This window comes from Littorina saxatilis, linkage group LG11 (assembly GCF_037325665.1).
Source record: "Littorina saxatilis isolate snail1 linkage group LG11, US_GU_Lsax_2.0, whole genome shotgun sequence".
In the NCBI taxonomy this organism is placed as follows: Eukaryota; Metazoa; Mollusca; class Gastropoda; order Littorinimorpha; family Littorinidae; genus Littorina; species Littorina saxatilis.
The window spans coordinates 20321411-20341637 of NC_090255.1; the positions used below are offsets into that span (position 1 = coordinate 20321411).

At 40.9% G+C, this 20227-nt stretch overlaps 2 long non-coding RNA genes across 2 annotated transcripts; both read left to right on the forward strand.

Annotated features, from left to right (window-relative positions):
• The first annotated feature begins 8145 nt into the window (after nt 1–8145).
• On the forward strand, nt 8146–12420 carry LOC138979976 (uncharacterized). Its single transcript, XR_011460198.1, has 3 exons — nt 8146–8927; nt 9720–9810; nt 10816–12420. It is a non-coding gene; the product is annotated as an uncharacterized lncRNA (long non-coding RNA).
• A 2187-nt stretch (nt 12421–14607) lies between these two features.
• On the forward strand, nt 14608–19430 carry LOC138980817 (uncharacterized). Its single transcript, XR_011460451.1, has 3 exons — nt 14608–14668; nt 15433–15494; nt 19332–19430. It is a non-coding gene; the product is annotated as an uncharacterized lncRNA (long non-coding RNA).
• The last annotated feature ends 797 nt before the right edge of the window (nt 19431–20227 follow it).

A 20227-nucleotide genomic window follows, 5' to 3' on the forward strand; every position in this document is an offset into this window, starting at 1 on the left:
TATGGTTGTAAAATGGTATCTACTGGTCACCCCAATGTATAAACTGAAAACTCTTTCTGCACCAGAACACGCAGAAAGGATTGTATCTGCCTGATGTCTGATGCTTTTCAAAATCCCCAACCACTAACACCTTCAAAACGGACTTTAACTGACACTGTTGTTTTTCCCTATATAATCCTTACTATTTTTCCGAGACGTCGTCGTGTTGTGTATTTAGCTTGCCACAACCTCATACATGGTCCTAAAAGTTAAAGTTGAAGAAAATACTAAAGATAAATGAAAAAGCTGACGCAGTGTCATTCGCACCGTGAATCCCCCCATGGGAACATACTAAAGTCTGGTTCCAAATAGGCTCAATTTCCTTCTATTTCTTTGTATTTCTGCCTCGTAGGGGTAGGGGTGTTCAAACCAAAGGCACCTTTAAACCAAAATTCAAATCACACATCTTACAATACTAAGACACTCAGCAGTAAAAGGGTGTCTGCTGGTAAAAAATTCCAAACAATCCTAAAAGTACTTCACTACTAAAAGTGCTTTTAAAAAGAGCCGTTATTTTTCCCTCTATATTCAGTATTGTGTTTTCTGCGAACATGTAGTCTATTTAGATGGTTGTCGTGTGCACTTGAGTTGCTAAAGCGTTTTCAGTTGGGCATATGTCGAAAAGCAAAGAATTAGCCCTTTGAAAACCATCAGAACTGTCACACAAAAATAACATTTACCTATCTCACCAACTGACCAAACATAGGGCTTTTCCTTATGTATTATGTATTGTCGTGTTGTTTGTAGCATACTTGTGAAAACAGCCACCACTGTTGTAAATGATACTTTAAAGAGCATTATTTCATTTTTACAGTTGAAGGACAACCTGGACTGCCGTATATTACAGCTGTTTTACAATCAGCCAAAATTTTCTTAACAAACGTATGTTAAGAACAACTCCCATAGTGAAATTGAAGGAAAACAAATTGAAAATCCCCCTGCCATAGAGGAGCTAAAGAATCAACAATAAACGACTGCATGGATAGCTTGATGCACGAATGCATTGCGGACATGTTTGTCTCCAACCAAGAGAAAGTTCCAAAAAATCCCTTTTGTGCTTCTTATTATACAGTGACGTCAAAGACAGCCTTTTCTGCTGTTCATACATTCAGGGGTTATGGTTACACTAAACGACGTAGTTGTAGCCATACTGCCATCCAGATTTATTTTTTCCTTGCGAGCAGTCACAGGGTGTTTGTGCTGTCTGCCAACCGTTAGATGACCCCGCCCAAGTCTGTTAAGGGACCGTTTGACCGTTATAGAACGCGTCTTTTTGATTTTTTGGCACAGTTGGAAACGGTTGATTTTTATCCCTACCATTGTTTCCAAACATTATATAGGAATGTTTTGTGAACAACGGATAATAGCCGCTACTCGCATGTGTAGCAAAAGTGAGCGTACATACTCACCCTGGTCGTCCAGCCGTTGTCCGTTGCCCGTCTTTATCGATCTGTCTGTACTGAACATTACCTTTGGATATTTCTCCAACGCTATGAAGTGAAGAAACACCAAATGTTGCAAAATGTTGTATGACCCCAAGAGCTCAAAAAAGATACTTGAGAACCTTGACCTTACCTTAAGGTCAAGGTCACAGGGAGAATGAATGTGGTCTAAAAACTGCAAAATTTCACATTGTGCCAGTTTTCTGGAAAACAAATTAAAAACAGCGGGCTTAGTTTTGTATGGTATACAAGAAAAAGAAAGCCTTATCTTCTGATACCATTTTGGTTGACCTCGCTTCAATGTCAAGGTCAGAGGAGCCCTTCAAAGTTGAATTGTAGACATATTTTGATGTGAGCTTGCCCCTTTAACTTTACTATGGACGATATCTCTTACAAACTTAAACACTGAGTGGGGCGTTTGTTAGAATTTCATAGTGATCCACATCTGGTCACATATCGTTAGGGTCAAGGTCACATTGACCCCTATGAAAAATGTGACCAAGCCGGGTAAAGAAATCCATGTCTCTTGGTAAAAAATCTTAACAAAGCAAAGCCCATGCGACTCTCATGCTTGACCTTTGTCTTAAAGTGACCTTGACCTACAGGTGACCTTGAAGGTGAAGGTCTAACAACTGAAGCTGGCAAGGACATTGTACACTATTAGAACTGGTTTACAGATTTTTCCTACCAAATTACACATGACCTTTGGCCAAGGTCAAGATCATCAAAGGTCACACATCACAAGGCTATCAATTCAAAGTGGTCACGATGCCTGGATACATTTGTGGGTAAACATGTATACAGAGCTGGATCCTCTATAACCAAGGGGTACCGTAGAAGAAGGCAAAAGAGAAAAGGCATTTCAATGCAAGAAAGCGTTAGGCCCGTAGGACTTGTCTTACAGCTGGTTAATAAAATATACATTGAAACATGCTAACTGTATCCTTTACATGACTTTCACCTTTATGTGACCTCGAAATTCAAGGTCAAACAATTGAAACTGTCAATAGCATCATTCGATACAAATTGTTTTACACATTTCTCTTACGAAAATACATATGACCTTGACCCAAAGTCAAGGGCCAAGGTCACTGAACATAAGACCAGTAATTCAACATAATTATACAAAGGATACTGGTGCTTTTTAACACTTTTTATCAAGACACATGGTCACTTTTAAATAGTGATTTTTTTACCCGTCTTGGTCACATTTTTGATAGGGGTCAATGTGACCTTGACACTGACGACATATGGCCAGATGTGGATCACTATGAAATTCTAACAAAGGCCCACTCAGTGTTTAAGTTTGTAAGAGATATCGTCCATAGTAAAGTTAAAGGGGCAAGCTCACATCAAAATATGTCTACAATTCAACTTTGAAGGGCTCCTCTGACCTTGACATTGAAGCGAGGTCAACCAAAATGGTATCAGAAGATAAGGCTTTCTTTTTCTTGTATACCATACAAAACTAAGCCCGCTGTTTTTAATTTGTTTTCCAGAAAACTGGCACAATGTGAAATTTTGCAGTTTTTAGACCACATTCATTCTCCCTGTGACCTTGACCTTAAGGTAAGGTCAAGGTTCTCAAGTATCTTTTTTGAGCTCTTGGGGTCATACAACATTTTGCAACATTTGGTGTTTCTTCACTTCATAGCGTTGGAGAAATATCCAAAGGTAATGTTCAGTACAGACAGATAAAGACGGGCAACGGACAACGGCTGGACGACCAGGGTGAGTATGTACGCTCACTTTTGCTACACATGCGAGTAGCGGCTATTATCCGTTGTTCACAAAACATTCCTATATAATGTTTGGAAACAATGGTAGGGATAAAAATCAACCGTTTCCAACTGTGCCAAAAAATCAAAAAGACGCGTTCTATAACGGTCAAACGGTCCCTTAACAGACTTGGGCGGGGTCATCTAACGGTTGGCAGACAGCACAAACACCCTGTGACTGCTCGCAAGGAAAAAATAAATCTGGATGGCAGTATGGCTACAACTACGTCGTTTAGTGTAACCATAACCCCTGAATGTATGAACAGCAGAAAAGGCTGTCTTTGACGTCACTGTATAATAAGAAGCACAAAAGGGATTTTTTGGAACTTTCTCTTGGTTGGAGACAAACATGTCCGCAATGCATTCGTGCATCAAGCTATCCATGCAGTCGTTTATTGTTGATTCTTTAGCTCCTCTATGGCAGGGGGATTTTCAATTTGTTTTCCTTCAATTTCACTATGGGAGTTGTTCTTAACATACGTTTGTTAAGAAAATTTTGGCTGATTGTAAAACAGCTGTAATATACGGCAGTCCAGGTTGTCCTTCAACTGTAAAAATGAAATAATGCTCTTTAAAGTATCATTTACAACAGTGGTGGCTGTTTTCACAAGTATGCTACAAAAAACACGACAATACATAATACATAAGGGCCCGTATGCATGAACTAGAAGTAAGAAACACTGGAAGTAGAGGCCTCTTTTCGAAGTGGGAACTCCCGAAGTCAACTTTCTAACACTGTTCACAATGCATGAACTGACTTGAACGCCAAAGTAGTGACAGCGAGAGTATTAAGGTCAAGGTCGGGGAAATTGGGGGAATCCCTACTAATACGCATGCGCACGTTTCTATCAACATGGCAGTCAACGAAAATGGCAAGGCACGTGTGCCGCTCAAAAAGAAAGTAGACACGGAGGGGCGTTCTGCACCTTTTTCAGATGGTGAAATTGCTGTACTCTTGACAGAAGTGTTTTACGAAAGAACGGTTATTCTGTCCAAATTTCAGAACAGTTAATTAGAAAAAAACACAGTAAACACCAAGTTTACAGAACAGTCTAACAGGCTGTTAAACATAAAGACGCTGTCTGGTCCAACTGAAATTGCCAAAGAAGTGTCGCTCTCTCTCTCTCTCTCTCTCTCTCTCTCTCTCTCTCTCTCTCTGGCGACACATGCACACACAGACAAACGTACACTCATGCACATACTGACACTATGACACAAGTGACACTGACGGCACACATAAACACACACACACACCACACACTGCACACACACACACGCGCGCGCGCTCGCGCGCACACATATACACACACACACGCACCCATACACGCACGCACACAGTCACAAACAAATAACCACACACTCACTCTCTCTCACTTTCTCTCATTCTCTCTCAATCTACACTCATACACACACTGAAACTATGATGACACAAGTGACACGTCACACACACACACACACACACACACATACACACACACACACACACACACACACTCACCGTAGTGACACACATATACACACGCGCGTACAGTTGAAAGTCAAGACATGATATGATTTTTTCAAAGCATAGGAAGGTTTCTTTTGCAAATGAATAAAATTAACACAGAGGCAAAACCCGGTTTTTGCAGCCGGAATGCAATTGCGGATGCTTAAAAAGGAAAAGATTAATAAAAAAATATATAGCTCCCGGCGGAACTTGAACCCGGAGCGAATGAACGAGAGTCCGGAACCGTTACCACTGCACTATGTTACTCGTGTAGAATAGAGGCATGATGAAAAAAGGCATTCTGAGTTATTCAGTCGTGCTGGTTTGAAAGCTCGCCACCTTCGCCGAATGACTCGAGCACGTTTTTTTCGGTCAGTAACTGATCGAACTGTCGCTTTTGAGTCACTCTGTTTTTAAGCATTTCACCTAAATTAAACAAGAATGTCACAGTCCGTGTCTATGGTGCAAGGTAGGAGACCGTCTCATTGTAGCCAAGTTACGACAGTTGCTCGATTGACGCATTTCACGTCTTCGATATTGTGTCTGAGATCATTTCCCAATGAGCTGCCTTTAAAAACGGAATGTCCTGCAATTGTAGTATGCGCTGGAGGTTTCTTTTGGATGGGTAAGGACACTTGAGATGCGATATCGTCGTATAATTATGTCAAGCGAGAGGCCCTTGACATTGGAAGTGGGAACTTCGAAAGCAAAGTTGCCAGCTACTCGGTATGCACGAGCTAAATTGAACGCCGAAGTAGTGGCTTCGAGAGTTCTGAGGTCAAGGTCGAGAAAATTGGGGGAATCCCAATTAGTGCGCATGCGTTTGTAAACGGTAGGCTTGGTGACCAGAAGAAACAAATCTCATCGCGAGTTCGTAAATGGGCAAACGTTGATCGCGCTGTAGCTTTTACTATAATTGTTGTTTTTAACTGGTTGAACGAAAGCTGTGATGATTGTCCTTAAATAGAATGACTGTCTATAATAATGATTTCGTTGACCAGAATGTTGGGGACAATAAAAAAAAGGTTGTTTATGTGGTAGCGAAGTCGGTTAACTTAAAACTCTTTTTGTAGTGTTTTTTTTAATGATTGTGTATCGGTAAAACTGCTGGACAAAAATAGTTTGGTCAGAGCGAATGTTTGTGTTACTGGTAAATTTAAAAAGGCAGAACTCCATTTTTGGGGAATCAAGATATAAGGTGTAGTGAAAAGAAGATAAGTTCAGCGAATTTCATATTATTTGAGAAAATGTGTGTCCGAATTTTTAAAACAGAAAAATTGTTGTACTTAGGTGTTTGTAAATTACGTTTGTCCTCGTTAATTGTGAAGAGGATGTATGTTTATATAAAGTTCAAAGTCAAGATTGGATTTTTGTAGCCTACGTGCGTGTGTGCATGTGTATTAGACATAATACATAGACATAGAACACTTTATTATCTCAATTACGATAAACTCGGGTGTGGTGAATCACAATAAACAGCATAAAACGTAAGAACATGAATAAAATATCAAGGCGCAAATATAGTCAGCTCATCATAGTGTGGGGAGTGGGTACACACACACACACACACACACACACACACACACATACACACACCACACCGTCGAACACACACATAACGTCGAACACACACACACACACACACACACACACACCGTCGAACACACACACACCGTCGAACACACACACACCGTCGAAAACACACACACCGTCGAACACACACATAACATCGAAAACACACACACACACACACACACAAACACACACACAAACACACACACACAAACACACACACACAAACACACACACACACACACACACGGCACGCGCGAACACGCAAACAAACGTATGAAGGAACAGACGCACAATTATACCCGCACGCACGCACACACAGGCAGACAGGCACTCGCACAAATACATACACACACACACACACACACACACACACACACACACACACACACACACACACACAGATAAAGCAATGACAAAAAAAATAGCAGAAACTTACACTTAAACACTCGAACACACACACACACACACACACACACACGCACACGAACACAAACACACGCACGCATGCACACAAACACACACACACACACACACACACACACTCACACATGCACACAACGACGCCCATTTTCATAGAAACACAGTAACCCCCTCGTATAAGCGGGAATGAAAGAGTGGTGGCCAATGACCCAGATCAACAAACAAAAGTCAAAGCTGGCAACTCAGGTTTGTATTCAGGGAAATTTGCACGAAATGCATGCAGAAGATACGACTTTTCCCTCTATTTTCTCTCTTTTGGAGCGTCAGCTCGGTTTGACATGAAAAACTGAAGAAAAGCCCTGCCTTTTTGCACTGAGAAACTGTGGAAGTAGCGTGTTTACTACTGGGTCTGGCTGTAGTACATTTACCCTCATTTACTTCCTCGTTAGCTTCCAAAGTAAACTCTTTTTTCGTCCCATGCATGCGAAAGTGAGGATGTACTTCCGATGTCACTCAAAACTTTAGAAGTAGTCGCAAAATACCCTGAGTTACTTCCTCGCTTTGCTTCGAGGTAAACCCTTTTTCCGGCCCATGCATACGAAAGTGAGGCAAGTACTTCCGATGTCACTCAAAACTTCGGGAGTTGTCGCGAACTTCTCCCATAAGCATACGGGCCAAGGAAAAGCCCTATGTTTGGTCAGTTGGTGAGATAGGTAAATGTTATTTTTGTGTGACAGTTCTGATGGTTTTCAAAGGGCTAATTCTTTGCTTTTCGACATATGCCCAACTGAAAACGCTTTAGCAACTCAAGTGCACACGACAACCATCTAAATAGACTACATGTTCGCAGAAAACACAATACTGAATATAGAGGGAAAAATAACGGCTCTTTTTAAAAGCACTTTTAGTAGTGAAGTACTTTTAGGATTGTTTGGAATTTTTTACCAGCAGACACCCTTTTACTGCTGAGTGTCTTAGTATTGTAAGATGTGTGATTTGAATTTTGGTTTAAAGGTGCCTTTGGTTTGAACACCCCTACCCCTACGAGGCAGAAATACAAAGAAATAGAAGGAAATTGAGCCTATTTGGAACCAGACTTTAGTATGTTCCCATGGGGGGATTCACGGTGCGAATGACACTGCGTCAGCTTTTTCATTTATCTTTAGTATTTTCTTCAACTTTAACTTTTAGGACCATGTATGAGGTTGTGGCAAGCTAAATACACAACACGACGACGTCTCGGAAAAATAGTAAGGATTATATAGGGAAAAACAACAGTGTCAGTTAAAGTCCGTTTTGAAGGTGTTAGTGGTTGGGGATTTTGAAAAGCATCAGACATCAGGCAGATACAATCCTTTCTGCGTGTTCTGGTGCAGAAAGAGTTTTCAGTTTATACATTGGGGTGACCAGTAGCAAACACTGTACAAAAGGAAGACGTGGAACTTGCGAAGAAAATGCGAAAAAGTGTTTGTGGGTTATCGTCCCTAGTCACATGCTGGCGGCGAAAACAAAATGGCGGATCGCGTAGGTACCGATCGTGTGCGAGGTGGTGGTAAATAATTGTGCTCGGCTTTTTGTTGCAAGAACGCCCGTTACAAACAGAGCTGCTTCGGGAAAACTTTCCACAAGTTCCCTACAGAAGAAAAAAGGTGGGTTGTGCAGTGATTATTTCATCAGGTTTACCTTCTTCAGAATGAGAATGCAATGGCTCGAGTCAACTCACTCAGTAGACTACAGCGTCAGCGAGTACTTACGACTGTGAGTGTGAGTCAGCAGTCAGTACAAAACAACAGTTTACACTTGATGACAAACCCGTGGGCATATTTGCCGAAACCTTTATCAAACCTTGCTTACGGGAAAACTACAGTACAAAGGTACATCACTCATCCGTTTTGCGTTCAGGCAGAGCGTTAGATTTAGACTGAAGATCTGATTTAGCTTTCTTTGTCTTTCCTTTTTGCTTAGTTTAACAATAACATTGTTGTTTTTATTGTCAAACTAGGTGCAGAATATGGATGCAATTCACAAGGCGAGAGGACTTTGAAAAGCTGCAGCCAGCTGCTGTTCAAGGTCTCAAGCTTTGTACTGATCACTTTGAGGCCAACCAGTAAAACAATCCTGCAGAGAGGATCACTTGTGTGGAATGCTGTCCCGACATTGTTTGCAGTGCCCAATCCACCACCGAAGGTTATTTATTTATTGGTTTTAGGTTTTTGCAAACCAAAGAAGCACACTATTAAATGCAGGTTGAGTAATGACAAGTTTGAGGCTGATGTAAGAATTGAAAACAACAGCATTGTTCCCATCAAATAATGCCTGTTTGCATTTAGCGCAAAAAAATGATAAGGCCAACAAAAAAAAGTTACTTATTTTGGATCGACGTCCTGATTATGATGATATGATGAACTTATTTTGCAAAAAAAACAGCCCCAAATGGCAAAAAAGGTATAGGGTCGGCGTCAACAACAAAAAAGTTGTATGTTTCTGGTCACCTGACCCTACCTATGTTTTCCCGACGACCCTAGACATTTTTTTTTTTTTGCATTTTCAAAAATAAAAGGGGTATTCGAAAATCAATTGTTTTCCTGTTTTTCAACAAAATAGTTTAAAAGATGGTTTTAAAAAAAAAGGTTAGAAAAAAAATCTCCACCTTTAGTCATGTCAGGTCACAAAAAAGTCTGTTTAAGGTAACATAGGCCCCCCAAAAATAGCGTCGGTAGGTCGGCTTTTTAGTTTTGTATTTTAGCCATCTGAATATTTTAATTTTATTTTTTAATGCCCCCAAAAAGTCTAGGGCCGGTGGGAAAAAAATAGGGTCGGTCCGGATACCGTAAACAGATTATTTTTTGTTTTGCCTTACCAGAAACATACACTTTTTGTGTGTGGCCTAAGACCAATGCCATGAAATTGGGAGAAATGTTTCATTGTGACTGGGTGTTGGTTGTGAGTTTGTCAGTTAAAGAGCTGTGCAATTTGCAGGTTGCTAGTGGGAGGAAGCCACCATCGCAAAGGGTAGCTACAAATGAAGCCAGCACCGACCTGTCGCCTGATACACAAATTGTTCAACCAGGTAAGAGATTTTTAACCATGAAGAACACCCTGACATCAAAAAATGTTTAAACCCATCCATTACATAGTTGATAATCGCTGTATAGGGTGACGGGCGCTGGGGCGGGGTGGTAAGACGTCGGTCTATTAACTCGGAAGGTCGAGGGTTCGAATCCCGGTCGCGGCCGCCTGGTGGGTTAAGTGTGGAGATGTTTCCGATCTCCCAGGTCAACTTATGTGCAGACCTGCTAGTGACTTATCCCCCTTCATGTGTACACGCAAGCACAAGACCAAATACGCACGAAAAAGATCCTGTAATCCATGTCAGAGTTCGGTGGGTTTTAGAAACACAAAAATACCCCGCATGCTTCCTCCGAAAGCGGCGTATGGCTGCCTAAATGGCGGGGTAAAAACGGTCATACACATAAAATTCCACTTGTGCAAATAAATGAGTGCACGTGGGAGTTTCAGCCCACGAACGCAGAAGAAGAAGAAGCTGTATAGGGCGGATGCATGGATGGATGAAATTGTACCTGTAGTTCCCACACGTAAAGATGGGAAACATATCCTGTTAGAGGCATGGTTTGACAAGAAACAATTAAGTGGCTCTATTCCCATCTCCCCCCCCCCCCCCCCCCTTTCCCCGTCGCGATATAAGCTTCGTGGTTGAAAACGACGTTAAACACCAAATAAAGAAAGAAAGAAAGAGGCATGGTGTGTGAGGAGTTTACCTGGTACTGTTGTCCTAATCAATCAATCAATCAATCAATATAAAGCTTATATAGCGCGTATTCCGTGGGTACAGTTCTAATGGCCTCACCCATTCAGTACCAAACAAGGTCAATTCCATCATTGTTCCACATCGAATCCATAGTTGCTAATACACTTCATTTCTGGCCTGCCTTCCTACGCTATTGTTTATTTTCATTTTGTGATTGAATTACACATGTTTTAATTTCTTCCAGGTTGTAACTTGTTATGGTTATGTTATTTTATGTGTGTTTTGTGTGTGTGTTTTCTTTTTTAGATGACATTCAGGCGATCCTGGAGGACATAGGATGTAAAGCATCAAAGTCGTCATCCTCCCCATCCCCTCGTGAAGCGGAACTTCGGCAGAAGGTCAACAAACTGAGGAGCAAGGTTTTCCGATTAGAAAAGAAAACGATGGAACCCCGTGTAAAACGAGCGAGTAAATTAGCCAAGCCTCCCAAGAAAGACTTTGTAATAGAACAGTTGTCTCATATATTATCAGGCGAGGCGAGCTATTTTGCCATTTATGCCTGTTACATATTTACCGGTTATCTGCTGCTGTGTCCATTCCTGGCAGAGACGGAACGCATGTTACCAAGGAGCCGAAGGAGAGTCGATGAGATGAGAGAATGTGATTAACAATTGCCAACTCTCTCCGTACAAAGAGGGTCCAAAATTGTATCAAAATATAGATCGTAGGGAATTCAAAATAAAAAAAAAGAGACAAAACATGTACTTCGGCTCATAGAGCCTTCTTTAATTTTTGACTCAAAAGTCCATGCTCCGAGAGTCCTTTTTTTAATTTTGAATTGCCTACCATCTATATTTTTATACATTTTCAAAAAGATTCAACAGTCACCTTCCGTTATTCTTGAACTTGGCTATCCCAGCCTTACCTCAACATTCGATATTCCTGTGATACTTTTGACGTAAAATCAATTTTTACTGTAAAACACTTCGGCAAGAGGATTGGTCCAAGCAAACAAATAATAAACTTGTTAGATTTTTCCTGATATTTCCGATCAATTGCCTATGGTTTTATTTAGCTAAAAGATTCAAACGTCACACCTATGACCCATGGCTATTTTTAAGGGGAGAGTAGCATCCCTGGTGTGTTGTTTTTGATGTACCTTTTGGTCTGTTTACAGTAACATAGGCACACAAAAAGAGGGTCGGTAGGTCGGCTTTTCTTAATTTTTTTTTTATAACCATCTTTTTAAATTATTTTGCAAAAAAACAGGAACAAAATTGATTTTTTTTTCTTTTTCTTTTTCTCCAAATGCCAAAAAAAAGGTCTAGGGTTGGCGGGGAAAAAATAATAGGGTTGGTCGGGATACCGTAAACAGACTATTTTGCTTTGTTTTGCCTAAGCAATGACTAACAAACTTTCTTTAGGGTCTGACATTGTATATACTATACAACTTTTTGGGGTATTAACTAAATACATGTATACAGTTTTTGATTCCTTTTATACTTTTTCACAAATTACCCCCCCCCCTTTTTTTTTTTGTAGTCTGCCCTGGGGGCGGGAGGTCTCCTAATTTCGGTTTCTAGGGTCATCTTATGCTTCCCCATGAGCTGAGAACTTAATTTAAAATGGGCCACGATTTTTTTATTTGTATTTTGTAATTGTGCCTTTGTCCAGTCACATGATTTCACTTTGTACTTAAAAACTTGGCACTGTCATCATTTTATTGCTATTTATTGTTCAGTTGTTCAGTATTTATTGCTATTGGGCATCAGTTGTTCAGTTGCCCTCTTTCGAATGAGCCATGCATGCATTATGGATGTGTTTAGCGAATGGGGATACCTCAAGCAATGTAAAAAAAAAGAAACAATGTGAAGCAAACATATAGCACCAAATAAAATAACCGAATCAGAATGGAAACTTCTTCAGTGTATGTGTGTGTGTGTGTGTGTGTGTGTGTGTGTGTGTGTGTGTGTGTGTGTGTGTGTGTGTGTGTGTGTGTGTGTGTTTGCTGTTTTAAATACCGAAAATGTGAAAATAAAGCAAGTCACAACATGAGAAAGATCGACTGTACTAGTCATAACAAAGCAGGAGACAGTCTGGTCAGCATGCAGCAAAGGGGAATAACTCATATTTAGCCATTCTCATTTCTAAGCATGCCCAATGAGGAAGTTATCCTTCTTCCCATTGTAGTTTCTTTGCCAGTAGATACCATTTTACAACCATACCCCCAAACGACATTTACAGAGCCCAAAGAAGGATTTGGGTCAATTTCAAAGCCATTTTTCCGTATGAAGCGCCAACTTTATATGAAAATGTGTTTAATAAACATCAAAGGACTGAGGTTGAACTTTCTGATAAGGGACATTTTAAACCTAGTCATTGTCACTTCAACGTTCCCTTCACTAAAGTGGCTAAGATGCCTGGACTACTACATGCAGACAGACAGATCTAGATCTAGATCTGTGTGTGTGGGTGTGTATGTGTGACGGAGTGATTGAGTTTGTGTTACTGTTTGTCTATTTCTTACGTGAGCCTTGAAGGCTTCGCCTCTTGTTGTTGTTGTTTTTATTTCATTGTTACATTCTTGGGTACAAGGTTATGGCCTAATAAACAGATTTGTTGAAGAACAGAATTCGATGTGTGTGTGTGTGTGTGTGTGTGTGTGTGTGTGTTTATTGTTTCAGGCACACTTTGGTATTTCTGTTAAAAACGATCTCTCTGCTTAATTATTCATTTATTTGACCGTTGTATAGACCACATAACAGTTGATAATTCTCCACTTGAATCTCCAGCTTTCCCTAGGCCTGTTGCATGCCCCATACCCCCCCCCCTCTCTCTCTCTCTCTTTCTACTACTTTTCTCATTTATTACTACTGTATGTTTGATGTTTCTATGATTCTAGTCGGGCGCACGCGTGAATATGTGTTTGTGTGAATGTAAAGGGCACATTGTAAGATTAAGCCTATGGCCTAAAATGTCTACCCTTTATGTGAATAAAATGTTCTAAGTCTAAGTCTAAGTCTCTCTCTCTTTCGCCATCTCTCTCTGTCTCTCTCATATTTTTTTCTTCCACAAAGAAAACAAATGAATCTTAGATAGAATGCATCGTAAGTTTTTTTTATTTATCTTTCCTTTTGTTTTTTTTTACGATCGCGATCGGATTTTTATTTGTGGACGTGCTGTTAGAGTTCCGAAATGGTTTGAGTTCCTTTTTGTATACACTTGAAAGTCAAACTTAGCTGAATGCCGCTGGTTTCCCCGTCGGTGCTGATAGAAGAAATCGACGATCAGGATCACTGGTTTCCCCGTCGGTGCTGATAGAAGAAATCGACGATCAGGATCACTGGTATCTCTCGAATACAAAATGTAACTGGTCTCCGAACTGGAAACCGGAGACGGAGTAGGAATAGGAAATAACCCACAGGTAACACACCTGGAAAGTAAGATTTTGTCTAATTTTATGCACTCACGGCTTTTTCAACAGTTTCTCTCATCCGTGACATCACAAACTGACTTGCAGGGTTATGACACCCTCATACGATCCATTCTCTCTACGATTCATAGACTCAACATCAACAATCAATCCAACAACAATAATTTCCCAGTAACTTCTATTCAACGGTGTAAGAACATGATGAACACAACTATAGGTAGCGTGAACCAACCTCACGAGTTATCTTTTCCTGAATAGTTCCGTATTATCTCCAATGTTGTACCCAAATTGCCTGCTTTTAGTACCGTCGTTCCGGCTGGATTTTCTCTTTTCTGATGGCTCGGATGTGATGCAGGAACATGATTATGTATAGTTAAGAGCTTCCGCCGGGGTAGCACCAAATTTTCGAGCCAAAACGAAAGTAATTTGATAGTGAAAAACGTAAATAAAAAGTGAATAATAGTTTTAAGGCTATTTACAGAGCGCGCAGCCCTTAATGACTGTTTTTTTTAAATACTTCGACATATTTTCTGTAAGATAAGAGATAAATCCAGCCAAAACATTTAGCAGAACATACTGAAAAACAGCTGGGAAAGACCTCTCCCTACGGACATTTGCGATCCAAGGGCGGGCAACTCTGCCGGTGTTTACCGCCATTTTGATTTCTTGGAATGACGTCCGTTGACGGCGTTCTTAGTTACGAAGCAGTTTTCGTCTTCTGAACAAGTAAGTAATGTCTTTGCCTACATATACATACATTTGAAATCATTGAATTTAAAAAAACAGAATGTTTTAAAGGAATGTTTGTAAGCATTTATGAAGCCTTGAAGTTGAAGGATTCATCCGCAAAATTGAAACAACCCGAAACTTGTGTTGACTGTCGAGTGTCGTGACTTCACTTGTCCCCGACCCCAGTTCTGATTTATATTTTCAACAATCACAATGAAATCACTCGAATGTCGGATGGTTAGATCGTTTGAAAATACTTCAATAGCTGAGGTACATTGCAGTCACATGTATTTTTGTTAATATTGCAGATCATATTCTGTCCGTGTCCCGTTAACTTAACGGTTAAGGTGTTTGACATGTCCGCTTACTCCAGCGATACCGATACTGACTCCTCCCAGTCCTCCTGGTCGGACAGAATTCCACCCTCGCTTGTGGAGTCACTTGCTGAAGTATGAACTAAGTTATAAGAACATTTAAAAGCTACGAATGAAATACGAGTGAAGTTCAAGTGCCATATTGGTGAACTTTTATTTATGTCAGAATTTTTAACTTGATGAAGGAAGACAGCTATGATGAAAGAAGAAGATGGCTGAGTGTAATCCCAAGTCAAGATAACATTTCAAGCTACTTTATTTTAATTTAGTTACCCAGGGAATTGTAGCTGATTCCAACAGGTTGTAAAATTAATGATCATGCATAGCAATGACACAGCTTCATTTCAGGGCAAACAGTCTAAATCATGTGGTTATAATTATGTTCAGAGCCTGGTTTCCAGTACAGACGAGGAGCCTGAAAGTGAGGCAGAAACAGTTATATATTATGAGTGAGTATATATAATATACATGTAACCTTTTAACTTAGATTATATTCCACAATTCCCATGCAGTGTAAAAGAGCATGCCAAAATCAAGCAGTGATTCTGCATCTTTATATTGCTATTTTCTTCTGGTTATTTATATTATATGTGTATTACACTACATTGGGGTGTGCACGTTAAAGATCCCACGATTGACAAAAGGGTCTTTCCTGGCAAAAATTGTATAGACATAGATAAAAAATAAAAAATGTCCACCAAATACCCGTGTGACTTGGAATAATAGGCCGTGAAAAGTGAATACTCGCCGAAATGACTCGAGATTTACTGGCCGATGTGAATGCGTGATATATTGTGTAAAAAATTCCATCTCACACGGCATCCGCGCTTTGAACTTCTGGTAAGGCGCTATATAAATGCCCGTTATTATTATTATTATTGCCTGTTGAAGACCCTGAAAGAGGATCGGGAATTTAATAATATTTGGTCTTTTTCCAAAATGTTTGTGGAATAGTCTTTTTTTCTTTTCTCAGCCAAAAAATGACAAGTCATGACATAATGCATATAGCATAAGAGTTGTTCTTCAGTACTGGTGACAGAAAGGGGGAAAAGTGGTCAAAATTCAAATCTCTAGTTTTGTTTTTGAAATATTGCTTTTCATAAAGCAGAAATACTGTAGTATCTGTTGTACATAAGAAAAAATCACTGGTTCACATGGTTCCTACATAATCTAACTTTTAAAGCTGGTTCTTGTGTGTCTGTGTGTATGTTTGTATGATGACGATAGGACCCGAAACGGCTGCACGGACTGAGACAGGAATTGCAGAGAATGTTCTTTGCCACTCGAGTCGTGTCATAAGGTACTTTTGGAATAGTAAATTTGAAAGGATTCTTCAAAAAACGGCGGAAAACATTATATACCCTGTGAGCTATCGAGGATCCTCCCCGTCTGGGCTGTCGCAACATGGTCTTGTTAAAAGACGTTTTCAAATGCGGTTAACGGGGAGATACACTCGAAGCGGGGCAGGGATATAGCTCAGTTGGTAGCGCGCTGGATTTGTATTCAGTTGGCCGCTGTCAGCGTGAGTTCGATCCCAGGTTCGGCGGAAATTTATTTCAGAGTCAACTTTGTGTGCCAAAAAATCAAAAAGACGCGTTCTATAACGGTCAAACGGTCCCTTAACAGACTTGGGCGGGGTCGTCTGACGGTTGGCAGACAGCACAAACACCCTGTGACTGCTCGCAAGGAAAAAATAAATCTGGATGGCAGTATGGCTACAACTACGTCGTTTAGTGTAACCATAACCCCTGAATGTATGAACAGCAGAAAAGGCTGTCTTTGACGTCACTGTATAATAAGAAGCACAAAAGGGATTTTTTGGAACTTTCTCTTGGTTGGAGACAAACATGTCCGCAATGCATTCGTGCATCAAGCTATCCATGCAGTCGTTTATTGTTGATTCTTTAGCTCCTCTATGGCAGGCGGATTTTCACTTTGTTTTCCTTCAATTTCACTATGGGAGTTGTTCTTAACATACGTTTGTTAAGAAAATTTTGGCTGATTGTAAAACAGCTGTAATATACGGCAGTCCAGGTTGTCCTTCAACTGTAAAAATGAAATAATGCTCTTTAAAGTATCATTTACAACAGTGGTGGCTGTTTTCACAAGTATGCTACAAAAAACACGACAATACATAATACATAAGGAAAAGCCCTATGTTTGGTCAGTTGGTGAGATAGGTAAATGTTATTTTTGTGTGACAGTTCTGATGGTTTTCAAAGGGCTAATTCTTTGCTTTTTGACATATGCCCAACTGAAAACGCTTTAGCAACTCATGTGCACATGACAACCATCTAAATAGACTACATGTTCGCAGAAAACACAATACTGATTATAGAGGGAAAAATAACGGCTCTTTTTAAAAGCACGTTTAGTAGTGAAGTACTTTTAGGATTGTTTGGAATTTTTTACCAGCAGACACCCTTTCACTGCTGAGTGTCTTAGTATTGTAAGATGTGTGATTTGAATTTTGGTTTAAAGGTGCCTTTGGTTTGAACACCCCTACCCCTACGAGGCAGAAATACAAAGAAATAGAAGGAAATTGAGCCTATTTGGAACCAGACTTTAGTATGTTCCCATGGGGGGATTCACGGTGCGAATGACACTGCGTCAGCTTGTTCATTTATCTTTAGTATTTTCTTCAACTTTAACTTTTAGGACCATGTATGAAGTTGTGGCAAGCTAAATACACAACACGATGACGTCTCGGAAAAATAGTAAGGATTATATAGGGAAAAACAACAGTGTCAGTTAATGTCCGTTTTGAAGGTGTTAGTGGTTGGGGATTTTGAAAAGCATCAGACATCAGGCAGATACAATCCTTTCTGCGTGTTCTGGTGCAGGAAGAGTTTTCAGTTTATACATTGGGGTGACCAGTAGATACCGTTTTACAACCATAGCCCCAAACGACATTTACAGAGCCCAAAGAAGGATTAGGGTCAATTTCAAAGCCACTTTTCCATATGAAGCGCCAACTTGATTTGAAAATGTGTTTAATAAACATCAAAGGACTGAGGTTGAACTTTCTGATAAGGGACATTTTAAACCTAGTCATTGTCACTTCAACGTTCCCTTCACTAAAGTGGCTAAGATGCCTGGACTATAGTGTCATCGGAAGATTCTTCTCAGTCAATGATCAAAGCACAGTAAGTTCTATGCTGACAAAAGTCACTTTCGGACAACACGACGATTGACTTAATTTATGAGCCCAAAGGTAACAATATCGACAAGAATGTACGCATTTGACATTAAATGAAACATTCATAGACAGTTTCCAACTCACCAGATCTGCCAAAGAGCCGTCATTTGTGAAAAAAACGATGATTTTAATCAGACAGGTATCGGAAACAAGTCTTGGTCACCTGCGTTATTCCTTCCGAGGCGACGTGACGGCGCCACATTTGTTTGTTTATGGCTGTTTATCGCGAAACAACACAGTTGAAATTTGTGTGTAAAATACCACAAATGTGTGGTGAATCAGTTCGTCATCTGCGTTTCGATGGTAATTCAGTCAGATTGGAGTTACTTTGAATCGAAGGCGAGGGTAACCTGCGTTATTTGTGGGACGGCGTGAACAAATTTGATTGCAATATTTTATACAGAAAGTAAATTTCAATGATTCTGGCTCAGACTTGTAGATCTGTTATGCAGTGTTTTGGTAGTGTATCTGCTTTTCTGCTATGAAGCTCATTTGGAGTGATACGCTGATCGAAGTGGGGTACCCTATGTGGGACATCAGCCGTATGCAGATTACGCCTCAGAACACTCTCGCATTTCACAAAGACAACAATAATTTGCAACATTTCAAGAACTGCAACAGTTTTATTAGATACTATTTCAACAAAAACAGCACAAACACGACTATTATCAACAACACAGAACGGGAGGTAAGTCTTCAAAGACGCACCAAGTGTGCGTTCCCATTTTTGGACGCCATTTTTGCTAGCATTTTCACAGTAAATCGTAATATTTCCATATCTATTGAATGATTTTGTTATTTTCTTTGATTGTGCCGATTCTCCTATCTCTCTGGCATGTACTGGGTGCTTTGTGACCAGTTTCTCCCCTAGACTGTATTGAAAAAATGCGTCCGTCTGAGCTGACCCCCACTTGTGACCAGTAGCAAAGAACAACTCATAAACTATTGAAATAACAGCCACCTCTTCCTATAGTATAACAACGCCCCCCCCCCCCCCCCCCCTCTCCACCACCCCACCTCCCTCTGTTTGGCTGCATCTGGTTACTACTTTGCTGTAAAAGAATGCAGTTGTGTTTTCTCTGTTCAGATGCTGTTGACTCTCCACCATCTGCTGTCAAAGACCCTCCACCAGATTTTCATTTGCCACCATTGAAGAAACCTCGACTGGATTTGTAGATGCTGTAAGTGTAAGATTGCAGCTTCAGTCAACAATTTGCTGCAATAAATTGAAAGCTTGCAACTTGGGGCGTTGTGTTCTTCTATATCCTCTTCAATCATTTGTAGCAGCAACGCCGAATAGACTTAGTTTACCTCTGTATGCAAATAAGGCTGACCCGGTGAAGGTGTGTGTGAATGACAAACAGCTCCTCGACAAACACGCCCCGCCATCCCTATGCGCAGTCTCTGAGCGACAGCCGGCTCCCTGGTTCTCTGAGGACATCACAGCCGCCAAGATCGAGAGACGGCGAGCGGAGCGTGCATGGCTCCTCACCCGCTGCCCCCTTACCCACTGCTCACCCACCACAAGATATCCCGGAGTTATTCTCGGAGTTCTTCAAGGGCAAAATTGACAAGCTTCGGAAAACACTCGATCAGCAGCCCTTCGTCCCGTCCCCACCCTCCCCCTTCTTTTCCGGCTCCCCCCTCACGTGCTTTCAGCCTGTCACTCAAAACCACGTCAAGCGACTCATCACCAAGACGGCCATCAAGACCTGCGAGCTAGACCCCCTGCCAGGCTTCCTCTTCACCAAGTGTCTGGACAAGCTCCTGCCGTCTATCACAGATATCATCAACATCTCCCTGGCCACAGGCGTCGTTCCCGACTGCTTCAAGTCTGCCGTTGTCCGCCCACTCATCAAGAAGCCCGGCCTTGACGTCAACGAGTTGAAGAACTACCGTCATGAGTCCAACCTGCCCTTCCTCTCCAAGCTTCTGGAGCGTATCATCCTGGAGCAGTTGAGCGCCCACCTGTCTCGGAACTCG